This window comes from Pseudophryne corroboree, chromosome 4 (assembly GCF_028390025.1).
Source record: "Pseudophryne corroboree isolate aPseCor3 chromosome 4, aPseCor3.hap2, whole genome shotgun sequence".
In the NCBI taxonomy this organism is placed as follows: domain Eukaryota; kingdom Metazoa; phylum Chordata; class Amphibia; order Anura; family Myobatrachidae; genus Pseudophryne; species Pseudophryne corroboree.
Window position 1 is genome coordinate 278,422,625 of NC_086447.1, and position 19,860 is coordinate 278,442,484.

A 19,860-nucleotide genomic window follows, 5' to 3' on the forward strand; every position below is an offset into this window, starting at 1 on the left:
TTGGTCCTCTGATATAAATTCTTGAAGTTCTGGGTACAAAGCCATCCACGAGTATCGTTCTTACTCCTCGCCTTCTTATTATTCTCAGTACCTTTGGTATGAGAGGCAGAGGGGAGAACACCTAAACCGACTGGTACACCCACGGTGTTACCAGAGCGTCCATAGCTATCGCCTGAGGGTCCCTTGACCTGGAGCAATATCTTTTATAGCTTTTTGTTAAGGCGGGACGCCATCATGTCCACCTGTGGCCTTTCCCAATGGTGTACAATCCTATTGGAAGACTTCTGGAGGAAGTCCCCATTCTCCCGGGTGGAGGTCGTGTCTGTTGAGAAGATCTGCTTCCCAGTTGTCCACTCCGGGAATGAACACTGCTGACAGTGCTAACACATGATTTTCCGCCTATCGGAGAATCCTTGTGGCTTCTGCCATCGCCATCCTGCTTTTTGTGCCGCCCTGTTGATTACATGGGCGACTGCCGTGATGTTGTCTGATTGGATCAGTACCGGCTGGTTTTGAAGCAGAGGCCTTGCTGGCCTCAGGGCATTGTAAATGGCCCTCAGATCCAGAATATTTATGTGTAGGGAAATAACCTGACTTGACCAAAGTCCCTGGAAGTTTCTTCCCTATGTGACTGCCCCCCAGCCTCAAAGGCTGGAATCCATGGTCACTAGGACCTAGTCCTGTATGCCGAACCTGCGGCCTTCTTGAAGATGGGCACTCTGCAGCCACCACAGTAGAGATACCCTGGTCCTTGGAGACAGGGTTATCAGCCTATGCATCGGAAGATGCGATCCGGACCACTTGTCCAACAGGTCCCTCTGAAAAGTTCTTGTATGGAACCTGCCTAATGGGATTGCTTCGTAAGAAGCTACCATTTTTCCCAGGACTCGCGTGCAATGATGCACCGCTACCTATTTTGGTTTCAGGAGGTCTCTGACTAGAGATGACAACTCCTTGGCTTTCTCCTCCGGGAGAAACACTATTTCTGGTTTATGTCCAGAACCATCCCCAGGAACAGTAGACGTGTCATAGGAACCAGCTGTGACTTTGGACTGTTTAGAATCCACCTATGCTGTTGTAGCACTTTCCAAAATAGTGCTACCCCGACTACCAACTGCTCCTTGGACCTCGCCCTTATAACGAGATTGTCCAATTACGGGATAATTACAACTCCCTTTTTTTGAAGGAGTATCATCATTTCGGCCATTACCTTGATAAAACACCCTTGGTGCCATGTACAGTCCAAACGGCAGTGTCTGGACTTGGTAATGGTAATCCTGTACCACAAATCTGAGGTACTCCTGGCGAGGATGGTAAATGGGGACATGCAGGTAAGCATCCTTGATGTCCCGGGATACCATGTAATCCCCCTCGTCCAGGCTTGCAATAACCGCCCTGAGCGATTCCATCTTGAACTTGAATTTTTTTATGTTCAAGGATTTTAAATATAAAATGGGTCACAACGAACCATGCGGTTTCGGTACCCCAACCCGTGTGGAATAGTAACCCCGTCCTTGTTGAAGTAGGGGCACCTTGAGTATTACCTGCTGGGAATACCGCTTATTAATTGCCTCTAGCACAGCCTCCCTGTTTGAGGGAGTTGTCAGCAAGGCATATTTTAGGAAACGGCTGGGGGGAGACATCTCTAATTCCAGCTTGTACCCCTGAAATACTACTTGGAAGAAACAGGGATCCACCTGTGAGCGAGCCCACTAATTGCTGAAATTTTTGAGGCGGCCCCCCACCGTACCTGGCTACACCTGTGGAGCACCCGCGTCATGGTGTGTACTCACAGGAGGCGGGGGAAGAATCTTGATTCTGGGAACAGGCTGACTGGTGCAGCTTTTTCCCTCTACCCTTGTCTCTGTACAGAAAGGAAGCGCCATTTGACCCGCTTGCTTTTCTGAAGCCGAAAGGACTGTACCTTTTTCTGTGAGGAAACCTGAGGTAAAATTATTTCTTCCCAGCAGTTGCTGTGGATACGAGGTCCCAGAGACCATCCCCAAATAATTCCTCACTCTTATAAGGCTCTCTATGCGCTTTTTAAGTCAGCATCACCTGTGCAGTGACAGGTCTCTAATACCCTCCTGACAGAATGGACATTACATTTATCTTGGATGCCAGCCGGCAAAATATCCCTCTGTGCATCCCCCATATATAAGACAACGTCTTTAATATGTTTTTATGTTTGCCAACTATTATCCCTGTTTGACAGGGTCACCAACCACGCTGCAGCAGCACTATCTGCAGGTCTCAGTCTAGTACCTGAGTGTGTAAATACAGACTTCAGGATAGCCTCCTGTTTTTTTTATCAACAGGTACCTATTAAAGTGGCCGTATCACCTTTTTTGACAAACGTGTGAGCGCCTTATCCACCCTAGGGGATATCTTCCAGCGTAACTTATCCTCCTGGCGGGAAAGGGTACGCCATCAGTAACTTTTTATAAATTACCAGTTTCTTAACGGGGGAACCCACGCTTTTCACACACTTCATTTATTCATCTGATGGGGGAACAAAACACTGCCTGTTTTTTCTCCCCAAACCTAAAACCCATTTATAGAGGTTAAAGTCAGAAATGTATAACACATTTTTTATTGCCGGGATCAAGTCACGGATTGGATTGTGTATATGTCTCCACCTTGTCGACACTGGAGTCAGACTCCGTGTCGACATCTGTGTCTGCCATCTGAGAGAGCGGGCGTTTTTGAGCCCCTGATGGCCTTTGAGACGCCTGGGCAGGCGCGGGCTGCGAAGCCGGCTGTCCCACAGCTGTTACGTCATCCACCCTTTTATGTAAGGAGTTGACACTGTCGGTTAATACCTTTTACCTCTCTATCCACTCTGGTGTCGGCCCCACAGGGGGCGACATCACATATATCGGCCTCTGTTCCGTCACCATATAAGCCTCCTCATTCAACATGTCGACACAGCCGTACCGACACACCGCAGACACACAGGGAATGCTCTAAACGAGGACAGGACCCACAAAAGCCCTTTGGGGGGACAGAGTGAGAGTATGCCAGCACACACCAGAGCGCTATATACTGCAGGGACTAACTGAGTTATGTCCCCTATAGCTTTATATCTATATATATATATATATATATATATATATATATATATATATATATAATGTATACTGCGCCTAAATTTAGTGCCCCCTCTCTCTTTTTTTAACCCTTGTAGACTGCAGGGGAGAGCCAGGGAGCTTCCCTCCAACGGAGCTGTGAGGGAAAATGGCGCCAGTGTGCTGAGGAGATAGGCTCCGCCCCTTTTTCGCGGCCTATTCTCCCGCTTTTTATGGACTTCTGGCAGGGGTATTTACCTCATATATAGCCCCTGGGGCTATATATTGAGGTATTTTTGCCAGCCAAGGTGTTTTTATTGCTGCCTCAGGGCGCCCCCCCCCCCAGCGCCCTGCACCCTCAGTGACCGGAGTATGAAGTGTGTGAGAGGAGCAATGGCGCACAGCTGCAGTGCTGTGCGCTACCTTGGTGAAGACTGAGTCTTCATGCCGCCGATTTTCCGGACCATCTTCTTGCTTCTGGCTCTGTAAGGGGGACGGCGGCGCGGCTCCGGGACCGAACATCAAGGCTGGGCCTGCGGTCGATCCCTCTGGAGCTAATGGTGTCCAGTAGCCTAAGAAGCCCAATCCGGCTGCAAGCAGGCGAGTTCGCTTCTTCTCCCCTTAGTCCCTCGCTGCAGTGAGCCTGTTGCCAGCAGGTCTCACTGAAAAGAACAAATTCTAAGACTATAACTTTCTAAGAGCTCAGGAGAGCCCCTAGTGTGCATCCAACCTCGGCCGGGCACGAAATCTAACTGAGGCTTGGAGGAGGGTCATAGTGGGAGGAGCCAGTGCACACCAGGTAGTCTAAGATCTTTCTAGAGTGCCCAGCCTCCTTCGGAGCCCGCTATTCCCCATGGTCCTTACGGAGTTCCCAGCATCCACTAGGACGTTAGAGAAATATATATAATATCGCCAAAAAATGCCCCCCCTCTCTGTTTTTTACCCTGTTTCTGTAGTGCAGTGCAGGGGAGAGCCTGGGAGCCTTCCTAGCAGCGGAGCTGTGTAGGAAAATGGCGCTGTGTGCTGAGGAGATAGGCCCCGCCCCCTATTCCGGCGGGCTCTTCTCCCGGTTTTTCTGAGACCTGGCAGGGGTGAAATACATCCATATAGCCTCATGGACTATATGTGATGTATTCTTTTTAGCCAGAAAGGTATTAACATTGCTGCCCAGGGCGCCCCCCCCAGCGCCCTGCACCCTCAGTGACCGCCGGTGTGAAGTGTGCCTGAGCGCAATGGCGCACAGCTGCAGTGCTGTGCGCTACCTCATGAAGACTGAAAAGCCTTCAGCCGCCGGTTTCTGGACCTCTTCTTACTTCGGCATCTGCAAGGGGGTCGGCGGCGCGGCTCCGGTGACCCATCCAGGCTGTACCTGTGATCGTCCCTCTGGAGCTAGTGTCCAGTAGCCTAAGAAGCCAATCCATCCTGCACGCAGGTGAGTTCACTTCTTCTCCCCTAGGTCCCTCGTTGCAGTGAGCCTGTTGCCAGCAGGACTCACTGAAAATAATAAAACTATCAAAAGTTTTACTCTAAGCAGCTCTTTATGAGAGCCACCTAGATTGCACCCTGCTCGGACGGGCACAAAAACCTAACTGAGGCTTGGAGGAGGGTCATAGGGGGAGGAGCCAGTACACACCACCTAGTGGTCAAACTTTTAAATTTTGTGCCCTGTCTCCTGCGGAGCCGCTATTCCCCATGGTCCTGACGGAGTCCCCAGCATCCACTAGGACGTCAGAGAAATTAAAATTATACTTACAAACGAATGAATGAATGAATGAATATTATGCCCTCACTGACGCGGGAAGACGTTCGCCCCTTGTAGTTGTGCCCCTGTAGCTGCGCCCCTTGTACTGTGCCCCTTGTAGTTGTGCCCCTGTAGCTGTGCCCCTTGTACTGTGCCCCTGTAGCTGCGCCCCTTGTAGTTGTGCCCCTGTAGCTGCGCCCCTTGTAGCTGTGCCCCTGTAGCTGCGCCCCTTGTAGCTGCGCCCCTTGTAGCTGTGCCCCTGTAGCTGCGCCCCTTGTAGTTGTGCCCCTGTAGCTGCGCCCCTTGTACTGTGCCCCTTGTAGTTGTGCCCCTGTAGCTGCCCCCTTGTACTGTGCCCCTGTAGCACTAGCTGCCCCCTTGTACTGTGCCCCTTGTAGTTGTGGCCCTGTAGCTGCCCCCTTGTACTGTGCCCCTTGTAGTTGTGGCCCTGTAGCTGCCCCCTTGTACTGTGCCCCTTGTAGCTGCCCCCTTGTACTGTGCCCCTTGTAGTTGTGGCCCTGTAGCTGCCCCCTTGTACTGTGCCCCTTGTAGCTGCCCCCTTGTACTGTGCCCCTTGTAGTTGTGGCCCTGTAGCTGCCCCCTTGTAGCTGCCCCCTTGTACGGTGCCCCTTGTAGTTGTGGCCCTGTAGCTGCCCCCTTGTACTGTGCCCCTTGTAGCTGCGCCCTTGTACTGTGCCCCTTGTAGCTGTAAAAATAAGATTTTACTCACCGATAAATCTATTTCTCGTAGTCCGTAGTGGATGCTGGGACTCCGTAAGGACCATGGGGAATAGCGGCTCCGCAGGAGACAGGGCACAAGAATAAAAGCTTTAAGATCAGGTGGTGTGCACTGGCTCCTCCCCCTATGACCCTCCTCCAAGCCTCAGTTAGGATACTGTGCCCGGACGAGCGTACATAATAAGGAAGGATATTGAATCCCGGGTAAGACTCATACCAGCCACACCAATCACAAAGTACAACTCGTGATCTGAACCCAGTTAACAGTATGATAAACGAAAGGAGCCTCTGAAAAGATGTCTCACAACAATAATAACCCGAATTTTTGTAACAATAACTATATACAAGTATTGCAGACAATCCGCACTTGGGATGGGCGCCCAGCATCCACTACGGACTACGAGAAATAGATTTATCGGTGAGTAAAATCTTATTTTCTCTGACGTCCTAGTGGATGCTGGGACTCCGTAAGGACCATGGGGATTATACCAAAGCTCCCAAACGGGCGGGAGAGTGCGGATGACTCTGCAGCACCGAATGAGAGAACTCCAGGTCCTCCTCAGCCAGGGTATCAAATTTCTAGAATTTAGCAAACGTGTTTGCCCCTGACCAAGTAGCTGCTCGGCAAAGTTGTAAAGCCGAGACCCCTCGGGCAGCCGCCCAAGATGAGCCCACTTTCCTTGTGGAATGGGCTTTTACAGATTTTGGCTGTGCCAGGCCTGCCACAGAATGTGCAAGCTGAATTGTACTACAAATCCAACGAGCAATCGTCTGCTTAGAAGCAGGAGCACCCAGCTTGTTGGGTGCATACCGGATAAACAGCGAGTCAGATTTTCTGACTCCAGACGTCCTGGAACCATATATTTTCAGGGCCCTGACAACGTCAAGCAACTTGGAGTCCTCCAAGTCCCTAGTAGCCGCAGGTACCACAATAGGTTGGTTTATGTGAAATGCAGAAACCACCTTAGGGAGAAATTGAGGACGAGTCCTCAATTCTGCCCTGTCAGAATGAAAAATTAAGTAAGGGCTTTTATACGATAAAGCCGCCAATTCTGACACACGCCTGGCTGAAGCCAGGGCTAACAGCATCGACACCTTCCATGTGAGATATTTTAAGTCCACAGTGGTGAGTGGTTCAAACCAATGTGACTTTAGGAAACTCAAAACAACATTGAGATCCCAAGGTGCCACTGGAGGCACAAAAGGAGGCTGTATATGCAGTACCCCTTTTACAAATGTCTGAACTTCAGGCACGGAAGCCAGTTCTTTCTGGAAGAAAATCGACAGGGCCGAAATTTGAACCTTAATGGACCCTAATTTTAGGCCCATAGACCGTCCAGTTTGCAGGAAATGGAGGAAACGACCCAGTTGAAATTCCTCTGTAGGGGCCTTCTTGGCCTCACACCACGCAACATATTTTCGCCAAATGCGGTGATAATGTTTTGCGGTTACATCCTTCCTGGCTTTGATCAGGGTAGGGATGACTTCATCTGGAATGCCTTTTTCCTTCAGGATCCGGCGTTCAACCGCCATGCCGTCAAACGCAGCCGCGGTAAGTCTTGGAACAGACAAGGCCCCTGCTGGAGCAGGTCCTTTCTTAGAGGTAGAGGCCACGGGTCTTCCGTGAGCATCTCTTGAAGTTCCGGGTACCAAGTCCTTCTTGGCCAATCCGGAACCACGAGTATAGTTCTTACTCCTCTCCTTCTTATGATTCTCAGTACTTTTGGTATGAGAGGCAGAGGAGGGAACACATACACTGACTGGTACACCCACGGTGTTACCAGAGCGTCCACCGCTATTGCCTGAGGGTCCCTTGACCTGGCGCAATACCTGTCTAGTTTTTTGTTTAGACGGGACGCCATCATGAACACTGCTGACAGTGCTATCACATGATTTTCCGCCCAGCGAAGAATCCTTGCAGCTTCTGCCATTGCCCTCCTGCTTCTCGTGCCGCCCTGTCTGTTTACGTGGGCGACTGACGTGATGTTGTCCGATTGGATCAATACCGCCTGACCCTGAAGCAGGGGTTTCGCTTGACTTAGGGCATTGTAAATGGCCCTTAGTTCCAGAATGTTTATATGAAGAGATGTTTCCATGCTTGACCACAAGCCCTGGAAATTTCTTCCCTGTGTGACTGCTCCCCAGCCTCTCAGGCTGGCATCCGTGGTCACCAGGATCCAATCCTGAATGCCAAATCTGCGGCCCTCTAGTAGATGAGCACTCTGCAGCCACCACAGAAGAGACACCCTTGTCCTTGGCGACAGGGTTATCCGCTGATGCATCTGAAGATGCGATCCGGACCATTTGTCCAGTAGATCCCACTGAAACGTTCTTGCATGGAATCTTCCGAATGGAATCGCTTCGTAAGAAGCCACCATTTTTCCCAGGACCCTCGTGCACTGATGCACTGACACCTGGCCTGGTTTTAGGAGGTTCCTGACTAGCTCAGATAACTCCCTGGCCTTCTCCTCCGGGAGAAACACCTTCTTCTGGACTGTTTCCAGAATCATTCCTAGGAACAGTAGACGTGTCGTTGGAATCAGCTGCGATTTTGGAATATTTAGGATCCACCCGTGCTGACGTAACACTACCTGAGATAGTGCTACTCCGACTTCTAACTGTTCCCTGGACCTTGCCCTTATCAGGAGATCGTCCAAGTAAGGGATAATTAAGATGCCTTTTCTTCGAAGAAGAATCATCATTTCGGCCATTACCTTGGTAAAGACCCGAGGTGCCGTGGACAACCCAAACGGCAGCGTCTGAAACTGATAATGACAGTTTTGTACTACAAACCTGAGGTACCCTTGGTGAGAAGGGTAGATTGGGACGTGGAGATAAGCATCTTTGATGTCCAGAGACACCATATAGTCCCCTTCTTCCAGGTTCGCTATCACTGCTCTGAGTGACTCCATCTTGAATTTGAACCTTTTTATGTAAATGTTCAAGGATTTCAGATTTAAAATTGGTCTCACCGAGCCGTCCGGCTTCGGTACCACAAACAGCGTGGAATAATACCCCTTTCCTTGTTGTAGGAGGGGTACCTTGATTATCACCTGCTGGGAATACAGCTTGTGAATGGCTTCCAAAACTGCCTCCCTGTCGGAGGGAGACTTTGGTAGAGCAGACTTCAGGAACCGGCGAGGGGGAAACGCCTCGAATTCCAGTTTGTACCCCTGCGATACTACCTGTAGAATCCAGGGGTCCACTTGCGAGTGAGCCCACTGCGCGTTGAAATTCTTGAGACGGGCCCCCACCGTCTCTGAGTCTGCTTGTAAAGCCCCAGCGTCATGCTGAAGACTTGGCAAAAGCAGGGGAGGGCTTCTGCTCCTGGGAAGCGGCTGCATGGTGCAGTCTTTTTCCTCTTCCTCTGCCCCGGGGCAGAAATGAGTGGCCTTTTGCTCGCTTGTACTTATGGGAACGAAAGGACTGAGTTTGAAAAGACGGTGTCTTTTTCTGCTGATGTGAGGTGACCTGGGGTAAAAAGGTGGACTTTCCAGCCGTTGCCGTGGCCACCAGGTCCGATAGACCAGCCCCAAATAAGTCCTCCCCTTTATACGGCAATACTTCCATATGTCGTTTGGAATCCGCATCCCCTGACCACTGTCGCGTCCATAATGCTCTTCTGGCAGAAATGGACATAGCACTTACTCTTGATGCCAGGGTGCAAATATCCCTCTGTGCATCACGCATATATAGTAATGCATCCTTCAAATGCTCTATAGTTAACAATATATTGTCCCTGTCCAGGGTATCAATATTTTCAGTCAGGGAATCCGACCACGCGACTCCAGCACTGCACATCCAGGCTGAAGCGATAGCTGGTCGCAGTATAACACCAGTATGTGTGTATATACTTTTTAGGATATTTTCCAGCCTTCTATCAGCTGGTTCTTTGAGGGTGGCCGTATCAGGAGACGGTAACGCTACTTGTTTAGATAAACGTGTGAGCGCTTTATCTACCCTAGGGGGTGTTTCCCAACGCGCCCTAACCTCTGGCGGGAAAGGGTATAGTGCCAATAATTTATTAGAAATTAGCAGTTTTTTGTCGGGGGAAACCCACGCTTTATCACACACCTCATTTAATTCATCTGACTCAGGAAAAACTATTGGTAGTTTTTTCACACCCCACATAATACCCTTCTTTGTGGTACTTGTAGTGTCAGAAATGTTCAATGCCTCCTTCATTGCCGTGATCATGTAACGTGTGGCCCTACTGGACATTACGTTTGTCTCCTCACCGTCGACACTAGACTCAGTATCTGTGTCTGGGTCTGTGTCGACCCACTGAGGTAACGGGCGTTTTAGGGCCCCTGACGGTGTCTGAGACGCCTGGACAGGCACTAATTGATTTGCCGGCTGTCTCATGTCGTCAACAGTTTTTTGCAAAGTGCTGACATTGTCACGTAAATCTTTAAATACGATCATCCAGTCAGGTGTCGACTCCCTAGGGGGTGACCTCACTAACCCAGGCAATTGCTCCGCCTCCACATCATTTTCCTCCTCATACATGTCAACACACACGTACCGACACACAGCACACACACCGGGAATGCTCTGATAGAGGACAGGACCCCACCAGCCCTTTGGAGAGACAGAGGGAGAGTTTGCCAGCACACACCAAGCGCTATATATATATATATATATATATATATACACAGGGATAACCTTATATAAGTGTTACTCCCTTTTATAGCTGCTGTTTTTATTATTAGCTGCCAATAGTGCCCCCCCTTCTCTTTTTTACCCTGATTCTGTAGCAGGTCTGCAGGGGAGAGTCAGGGAGCCGTCCTTCCAGCGAAGCTGTGAGGGAAAATGGCGCTTGTGTGCTGAGGAGATAGGCTCCGCCCCTTCACGACGTCCTTATCTCCCGCTCTTTTCTGGAAAAATGGCAGGGGTTAAATACATCCATATAGCCCAGGAGCTATATGTGATGTATTTCTTTTTGCCAACCTAAGGTATATCTGTTATATTGCGTCTCAGGGCGCTCCCCCCCCAGCGCCCTGCACCCTCAGTGACCGGAGTGTGAAGTGTGCTGAGAGCAATGGCGCACAGCTGCAGTGCTGTGCGCTACCTTAGTTGAAGACAGGACCGTCTTCTGCCGCCGATTTCACCGATCCTCTTCGCTCTTCTGGCTCTGTAAGGGGGCCGGCGGCGCGGCTCCGGGACCCATCCAGGCTGAACCTGTGATCGTCCCTCTGGAGCTAATGTCCAGTAGCCTAAGAAGCCCAATCCACTCTGCACGCAGGTGAGTTCGCTCACGCAGGTGAGATCGCCTTCTCCCCTTAGTCCCACGATGCAGTGAGCCTGTTGCCAGCAGGACTCACTGAAAATAAAAAACCTAAAATAAACTTTTATTCTAAGCAGCTCAGGAGAGCCACCTAGCCTGCACCCTTCTCGTTCGGGCACAAAAATCTAACTGAGGCTTGGAGGAGGGTCATAGGGGGAGGAGCCAGTGCACACCACCTGATCCTAAAGCTTTTATTCTTGTGCCCTGTCTCCTGCGGAGCCGCTATTCCCCATGGTCCTTACGGAGTCCCAGCATCCACTAGGACGTCAGAGAAAAAAAAAAAAAAAACACACACACACAGACACATACTTGCCGCTCCTGCAGCGCTGCCTCCGTCTGCCGCTCCTCTCTGCTGTACTACGGGAGGGACGTCTGTACAGGACACTGTACAGCGGCGCAGGCCGCGGCCACGGACTTCAGATCTTGATTCCCCCCCCCCTACCCCGGACACTGTACAGCGGCGCAGGACTTCAGATCTTGATTCCCCCCCCCCCTTCCCCGGACACTGTACAGCGGCGCAGGACTTCAGATCTTGATTCCCCCCTCACATGTGGTGTCTGTACTCGAAAAAAAAAAAAAAAAACCTCTGCTGCAGCGCTGCTCCTGGGCCGCATTACTAGCCGACTTGGGCCGCATGCGGCCCGCGGGTTGGACAAGCCTGCTCTAGGACGTAAGAGAAAGCTTTGTTTTCTGATGGCCCAATGTACACAAACTTTGTTTAATACACAGTTATTTCAAATATTGTATTAAATGACCTTCAGGCTGTGTTTATAAGGTGTATATGAAACATAAATGAATTGTGTGAATGTACACCATACTTGCCTACCTGACCCTCTCCATGAGGGAGAAAATGCTCTGTTCCTGGACTTTCCTGGTAATGTATGATTGCCATCACCTGTGGTGAAACACCTTTCTTATCAATTAACTAGCTCACCACAGGTGATGGCAATCATACATTACCAGGAAAGTCCAGGAACAGAGCATTTTCTCCCTCATGGAGAGGGTCAGGTAGGCAAGTATGGTGTACACACACTTTGTTTAATGCACAAAGTTATTAAAAAGATTGGCTAAAAGTACCTTCAGGCTGTGTGTATAAGGTGTATATGAAATATAAATGCATTCTGTGCTTAGATTTAGGTCCCATCATCATGATATCTCATTATAGGATGCAATTATTCCAAAATACGGAAAAATCCCATATCCAAAATACCTCTGGTCCCAAGCATTTTGGATAAGGGATACACAACCTGTAATGATTTATTTTATTTCTACTCAAAAATAAGAATTTACTTACCGATAATTCTATTTCTCGTAGTCCGTAGTGGATGCTGGGGACTCCGTCAGGACCATGGGGAATAGCGGCTCCGCAGGAGACAGGGCACAAAAATAAAGCTTTAGGACTAGGTGGTGTGTACTGGCTCCTCCCCCTATGACCCTCCTCCAAGCCTCAGTTAGGATACTGTGCCCGGACGAGCGTACACAATAAGGAAGGATATTGAACCCCGGGTAAGACTCATACCAGCCACACCAATCACACCGTATAACTTGTGATCTGAACCCAGTTAACAGTATGACAAACGTAGGAGCCTCTGAACAGACGGCTCACAACAAATAACAACCCGATTTTTTTGTAACAATAACTATCTACAAGTATTGCAGACAATCCGCACTTGGGATGGGCGCCCAGCATCCACTACGGACTACGAGAAATAGAATTATCGGTAAGTAAATTCTTATTTTCTCTAACGTCCTAAGTGGATGCTGGGGACTCCGTCAGGACCATGGGGATTATACCAAAGCTCCCAAACGGGCGGGAGAGTGCGGATGACTCTGCAGCACCGAATGAGAGAACTCAAGGTCCTCCTCAGCCAGGGTATCAAATTTGTAGAATTTTGCAAACGTGTTTGCCCCTGACCAAGTAGCAGCTCGGCAGAGTTGTAATGCCGAGACTCCCCGGGCAGCCGCCCAGGATGAGCCCACTTTCCTTGTGGAATGGGCCTTGACAGATTTAGGTTGTGGCAAGCCTGCCACAGAATGTGCAAGTTGAATTGTGCTACAAATCCAACGAGCAATCGTCTGCTTAGAAGCAGGAGCACCCATCTTGTTGGGTGCATACAATATAAGCAGTGAGTCAGACTTTCTGACTCCCGCCGTTCTTGAAATATATATTTTCAATGCCCGGACCACGTCCAACAACTTGGAATCCTCCAACTCGTTAGTAGCCGCAGGCACCACAATAGGCTGGTTCAGATGAAACGCTGACACCACCTTAGGCAGAAAATGAGGACGCGTCCGCAGTTCTGCCCTGTCCGTATGGAAAATCAGATATGGGCTCTTATATGATAAAGCCGCCAATTCTGATACTCTCCTGGCTGAAGCCAGGGCCAGTAGCATGGTTACTTTCCATGTAAGATACTTCAGCTCCACCGATTTGAGCGGCTCAAACCAATGGGATTTGAGAAAATCCAAGACTACATTAAGATCCCACGGTGCCACTGGGGGCACAACCGGGGGCTGTATATGTAGTACTCCTTTTACAAAAGTCTGGACTTCAGGAACTGAAGCCAATTCTTTCTGGAAGAAAATCGACAGGGCCGAAATTTGAACCTTAATGGACCCCAATTTGAGGCCCATAGACAATCCTGTTTGCAGGAAATGTAGGAATCGACCCAGTTGAAATTCCTCCGTGGGGGCCTTCCTGGCCTCACACCACGCAACATATTTTCTCCAAATGCGGTGATAATGTTGTGCAGTCACCTCCTTCCTGGCTTTTACCAGTGTAGGAATGACCTCTTCCGGAATGCCTTTTTCCTTTAGAATTCGGCGTTCAACCGCCATGCCGTCAAACGCAGCCGCGGTAAGTCTTGGAATAGACACGGTCCCTGCTGAAGCAGGTCCCGTCTTAGAGGTAGAGGCCACGGATCCTCCGTGAGCATCTCTTGAAGTTCCGGGTACCAAGTTCTTCTTGGCCAATCCGGAGCCACTAGTATCGTTCTTACTCCCTTTTGCCGTATAATTCTCAGTACTTTTGGTATGAGAGGCAGAGGAGGGAACACATACACTGACTGGAACACCCACGGTGTTACCAGAGCGTCCACAGCTATTGCCTGAGGATCCCTTGACCTGGCGCAATACCTGTCCAGTTTTTTGTTGAGGCGGGACGCCATCATATCCACCATTGGTTTTTCCCAACGGTTCACAATCATGTGGAAGACTTCTGGATGAAGTCCCCACTCTCCCGGGTGTAGATCGTGTCTGCTGAGGAAGTCTGCTTCCCAGTTGTCCACTCCCGGAATGAATACTGCTGACAGTGCTATCACATGCTCTTCCGCCCAGCGAAGAATCCTTGCAGCTTCTGCCATTGCTGTCCTGCTTCTTGTGCCGCCCTGTCTGTTTACGTGGGCGACTGCCGTGATGTTGTCCGACTGGATCAACACCGGCTGACCCTGAAGCAGGGGTTTTGCCAGACTTAGAGCATTGTAAATCGCTCTTAGCTCCAGTATATTTATGTGAAGAGACATCTCCAGGCTTGACCATACTCCCTGGAAATTTCTTCCTTGTGTGACCGCTCCTTAGCCTCTCAGACTGGCATCCGTGGTCACCAGGACCCAGTCCTGTATGCCGAATCTGCGGCCCTCTAACAGATGAGCACTCTGCAACCACCACAGAAGAGACACCCTTGTCCGTGGCGATAAGGTTATCCGCTGATGCATCTGCAGATGCGATCCGGACCATTTGTCCAGCAGATCCCACTGAAAAGTTTGTGCGTGGAATCTGCCGAATGGAATCGCTTCGTAAGAAGCCACCATCTTTCCCAGGACTCTTGTGCATTGATGCACAGACACTGTCCCTGGTTTTAGGAGGTTCTTGACAAGTTCGGATAACTCCCTGGCTTTCTCCTCCGGAAGAAACACCTTTTTCTGAACCGTGTCCAGAATCATTCCCAGGAACAGCAGACGTGTCGTCGGGGTCAACTGAGATTTTGTAAAATTCAGAATCCACCCGTGTTGTTGCAGCACTAGTTGGGTCAGTGCTACTCCGTCTTCCAGCTGTTCTCTGGACCTTGCCCTTATCAGGAGATCGTCCAAGTAAGGGATAATTAATACGCCTCTTCTTCGTAGAAGGATCATCATTTCGGCCATTACCTTGGTAAAGACCCGAGGTGCCGTGGACAATCCAAACGGCAGCGTCTGAAACTGATAATGACAGTTTTGCACCACGAACCTGAGGTACCCTTGATGTGAAGGGCAAATTGGGACATGCAGGTAAGCATCCTTTATGTCCAGGGACACCATAAAGTCCCCTTCTTCCAGATTCGCTATCACTGCTCTGAGTGACTCCATCTTGAACTTGAATTTTTGTATGTACAGGTTCAAAGACTTCAGATTTAGAATAGGTCTTACCGAGCCGTCCGGCTTCGGTACCACAAATAGCGTGGAGTAATACCCCTTTCCCTGTTGTAGGAGGGGTACCTTGACTATCACCTGCTGAGAAAACAGCTTGTGAATGGCTTCCAATACCGTCGCCCTGTCTGAGGGAGACGTTGGCAAAGCAGACTTTAGGAACCGGCGAGGGGGAGACTTCTCGAATTCCAACCTGTAACCCTGAGATACTACCTGCAGAATCCAGGGGTCCACCTGTGAGCAAGCCCACTGTGCGCTGAAATTCTTGAGTCGACCCCCCACCGCTCCTGAGTCCGCTTGTAAGGCCCCAGCGTCATGCTGAGGGCTTTGCAGAACCCTGGGAGGGCTTCTGTTCCTGGGCAGGGGCTGCTTGCTGCCCTCTCTTACCCCTTCCTCTGCCCCGAGGCAGATATGACTGTCCTTTTGTCCGCTTGTTCTTATAGGACCGAAAGGACTGCGGCTGAAAAGACGGTGTCTTTTTCTGTTGGGAGGGGGTCTGAGGTAAAAAAGTGGATTTTCCGGCAGTTGCCGTGGCCACCAGATCCGATAGACCGACGCCAAATAATTCCTCCCCTTTATACGGCAATACTTCCATATGTCGTTTGGAATCCGCATCACCTGACCACTGTCGCGTCCATAAACTCCTTCTGGCAGATATGGACATCGCATTTACTCTCGATGCCAGAGTGCAAATATCTCTCTGCGCATCTCGCATATAAAGGAAAGCATCCTTTAATTGCTCTATAGTCAATAAAATACTGTCCCTATCCAGGGTATCAATATTTTCAGTCAGGGAATCCAACCAGACGACCCCAGCACTGCACATCCAGGCTGAGGCGATGGCTGGTCGCAGTATAACACCAGCATGTGTGTATATACTTTTTAGGGTAGTTTCCAGTCTCCTATCCGCTGGATCCTTGAGGGCGGCCGTATCAGGAGACGGTAACGCCACTTGTTTTGATAAGCGTGTGAGCGCCTTATCCACCCTAGGGGGTGTTTCCCAGCGCGCCCTAACCTCTGGCGGGAAAGGGTATAATGCTAATATCTTTTTTGAAATTAGCATTTTTCTATCTGGGTTAACCCACGCTTCATCACATACATCATTTAATTCCTCTGATTCAGGAAAAACTACAGGTAGTTTTTTCACCCCCCACATAATACCCCTTTTTGTGGTACTTGTAGTGTCAGAGATATGCAAAGCCTCCTTCATTGCCGTGATCATATAACGTGTGGCCCTACTTGAAAATACGTTTGTTTCATCACCGTCGACACTAGATTCAGTGTCTGTGTCTGGGTCTGTGTCGACCGACTGAGGTAAAGGGCGTTTTACAGCCCCTGACGGTGTGTGAGACGCCTGGGCAGGTACTAACTGGTTTGCCGGCCGTCTCATGTCGTCAACTGATTTTTGTAATGTGCTGACATTATCACGTAATTCCATAAACAAAGCCATCCATTCCGGTGTCGACTCCCTGGGGGGTGACATCACCATTATCGGCAATTGCTCTGCCTCCACGCCAACATCGTCCTCATACATGTCGACACACAGCAGACACACAGGGAATGCTCTTATCGAAGACAGGACCCCACTAGCCCTTTGGGGAGACAGAGGGAGAGTTTGCCAGCACACACCCAAGCGCTATAATATATATGGGAACAACCTTATATAAGTGTTGTTCCTTATAGCAGCTTAAATATATCCAATATATCGCCAAAAAATGCCCCCCCTCTCTGTTTTACCCTGTTTCTGTAGTGCAGTGCAGGGGAGAGTCCTGGGAGCCTTCCTCACAGCGGAGCTGAGCAGGAAAATGGCGCTGTGTGCTGAGGAGAATAAGCCCCGCCCCCTATTTCGGCGGGTTTTCCTCCCGTAGATTTAGATGACTGGCATGGGTTAAATACATACATATAGCCTTAATGGCTATATGTGATGTATTCTTTTGCCATAAGGTATTAAAATATTGCTGCCCAGGGCGCCCCCCAGCAGCGCCCTGCACCCTCCGTGACCGCTTGGTGTGAAGTGTGTGACAACAATGGCGCACAGCTGCAGTGCTGTGCGCTACCTTCATGAAGACTGAAGAGCCTTCTGCCGCCTGTTTCCGGACCTTCAATCTTCAGCATCTGTAAGGGGGGTCGGCGGCGCGGCTCCGGGACGAACCCCAGGGTGAGACCTGTGTTCCGACTCCCTCTGGAGCTAATGGTGTCCAGTAGCCTAAGAATCCAATCCATCCTGCACGCAGGTGAGTTGAAATTCTCTCCCCTAAGTCCCTCGATGCAGTGAGCCTGTTGCCAGCAGGACTCACTGAAAATAAAAAACCTAAAAAACTTTTCTAAGCAGCTCTTTAAGAGAGCCACCTAGATTGCACCCTGCTCGGACGGGCACAAAAACCTAACTGAGGCTTGGAGGAGGGTCATAGGGGGAGGAGCCAGTACACACCACCTAGTCCTAAAGCTTTGTTTTTGTGCCCTGTCTCCTGCGGAGCCGCTATTCCCCATGGTCCTGACGGAGTCCCCAGCATCCACTTAGGACGTTAGAGAAATACACATTCAATTGAAACACACAAGCTATGGTCAATAACAGAAACAGAAAAGAAAAAAAAACAATTTACAGTATAAGTTATTGCACTAGTGTTATCAGACAAACATATATAGCATGCTGAATTAACTTTCGAGTATTGTGTATTTAAAAAAAAAAAAAAAAAAAGGAGGGATCTCTTCTTGGCACTAGACATTGACATTCATTGGAGAGAGATAATGTAGCAAGCCATCAGCTCCAAACTGCCATGTTACAGGCTGTGTTTGGAAAATAACAGGAGCTGGTTGGTTGGTAGTTTACTCTGGAGACTTATGCTAGGTACACACCTACAGATCTATCTAAAGCCGAATTGGGCAGTGTGCTGTGCATACAAACTGCCCGATCCGTCGGGGACTGACGTCATGAACTGGGCAGGCATTTGCACACGCCCACCCAGTTCAGTTATCAATCACCGCCGGCTGTTGCAGCTTCTGAGCGGGCAGTCAGCTGACTGCCCGTACACACACACACACCCCAACATGCCAATATACACACACTGGCAGACGGACCTGCAATATATCAGCCAGTGTGTACGCACCTTAAGGACCCGATTCAGTAAGGATTGCAAATTCTGCTCATTAGATGTACCGTCCTGCTGTGCCTTGGTAAATAGGTGATGCAGTACATCTACCCCAATGCGATACTACGTATCTGCAGCGCAAACTAGCGTTTTTCTGTAGATTCCTGTGAACTCTCCTGCATTAGGCTATTCTTACAGATAATCAATTTATAAAATTATGCAGAATCTGCTATTTTTGCATGTTTATTTTTTTTCTTTTCAGCCGGCTGTTGGTATCACAAGGAGAACACACTGCACGATGTACCTTACAAATGTAACATTATTTAGCACAAGCACATACAGGTGCAGCAACTTGGTAGCCGGGTGGCAGTGGCGAGGGCGGGTGGGTGTAGCCGGGTGGCAGTGGCGAGGGCGGGTGGGTGTCCCTGTCCCAGCCCCAGCCAATGTCATTATTCAATTCTATTGTCCGTAGACGGTGTAGAGGAACCACCGTCAGCCCTGTGCCTTACCTGTGTGCGGCGGTCATTCAACAGCAGTGTTCCAGGGAGGAACCCGGTGCTGGGCGCTGATATGCTGCTAGGATGGGATCCTGGCTGCACTGCTATCGGACTGGATTATACCACGCTGGCTGCACTGGGGTAGTCTCTGTAGTGGGGGATCAGGTAGACGGACACAGTATATAGGAACGACAGTACCCGACCTAAGCGTCCTCCCTGGGATGGGTTCACCAACACCGCGCATGCTCACTCCGTTCAACTTCAAAGACAGAGCCCGGCTGGGAGGCGGCGAATAGCAAACTGACATTTCAAAAGTAATCATCCCGGAGCCGCCAGTCAGCAACCCCCCGTCACACAGCGGATGTTTATCATCTTTTCATTCAAACTGTATCTGCTCTGTCAGTGTGGCAGGAAGCACAGTGCCGCACATCATGTCCGCATACTACAGTATAATATGTGCGGGAACTACGAGGAGTAAGTTCTCTGTGTCCGGCTGTTAACACACGTCTATCAGCTATAACCTTCTAGCCTAGAGAGCAGGGTCTGAGGCGGATGTGGCCCTCCAGCTGTTACACAGCACAGTCACTGCCAGTATGGATGGTGCTGGAAATGTCACAGCTACATGTGACAGACTCTTACAGACAGGAAAAGCAAAGCATTCATTGGAGTATAGACATCTCAATACCCACTTTCAAAACTTATTTTCTCTATCGTCCTAAGTGGATGCTGGGGTTCCTGAAAGGACCATGGGGAATAGCGGCTCCGCAGGAGACAGGGCACAAAAAAGTAAAGCTTTTACCAGATCAGGTGGTGTGCACTGGCTCCTCCCCCTATGACCCTCCTCCAGACTCCAGTTAGATTTTGTGCCCGAACGAGAAGGGTGCAATCTAGGTGGCTCTCCTAAAGAGCTGCTTAGAGAAAGTTTAGCTTAGGTTTTTTACTTTACAGTGAGTCCTGCTGGCAACAGGATCACTGCAACGAGGGACTTAGGGGAGAAGTAGTGAACTCACCTGCGTGCAGAGTGGATTTGCTGCTTG

The 19,860-nt window shown here is 49.8% G+C and overlaps 1 protein-coding gene across 2 annotated transcripts in view; it reads right to left on the bottom strand.

Annotated features, from left to right (window-relative positions):
• Positions 1 to 19,536, bottom strand: part of TRIM59 (tripartite motif containing 59) — a 43,905-nt gene extending 24,369 nt beyond the window's left edge. Inside the window, exon 1 of one of the 2 annotated variants that reach the window (XM_063916167.1) lies at positions 19,513 to 19,536. The gene's annotated coding sequence lies outside the window, so the exon portion shown is untranslated. Of the gene's footprint in view, positions 1 to 18,835; positions 19,301 to 19,512 lie in introns of those variants that run through there. The other variant, XM_063916165.1, reaches the window with a different exon arrangement.
• Positions 19,537 to 19,860: the final 324 nt, after the last annotated feature.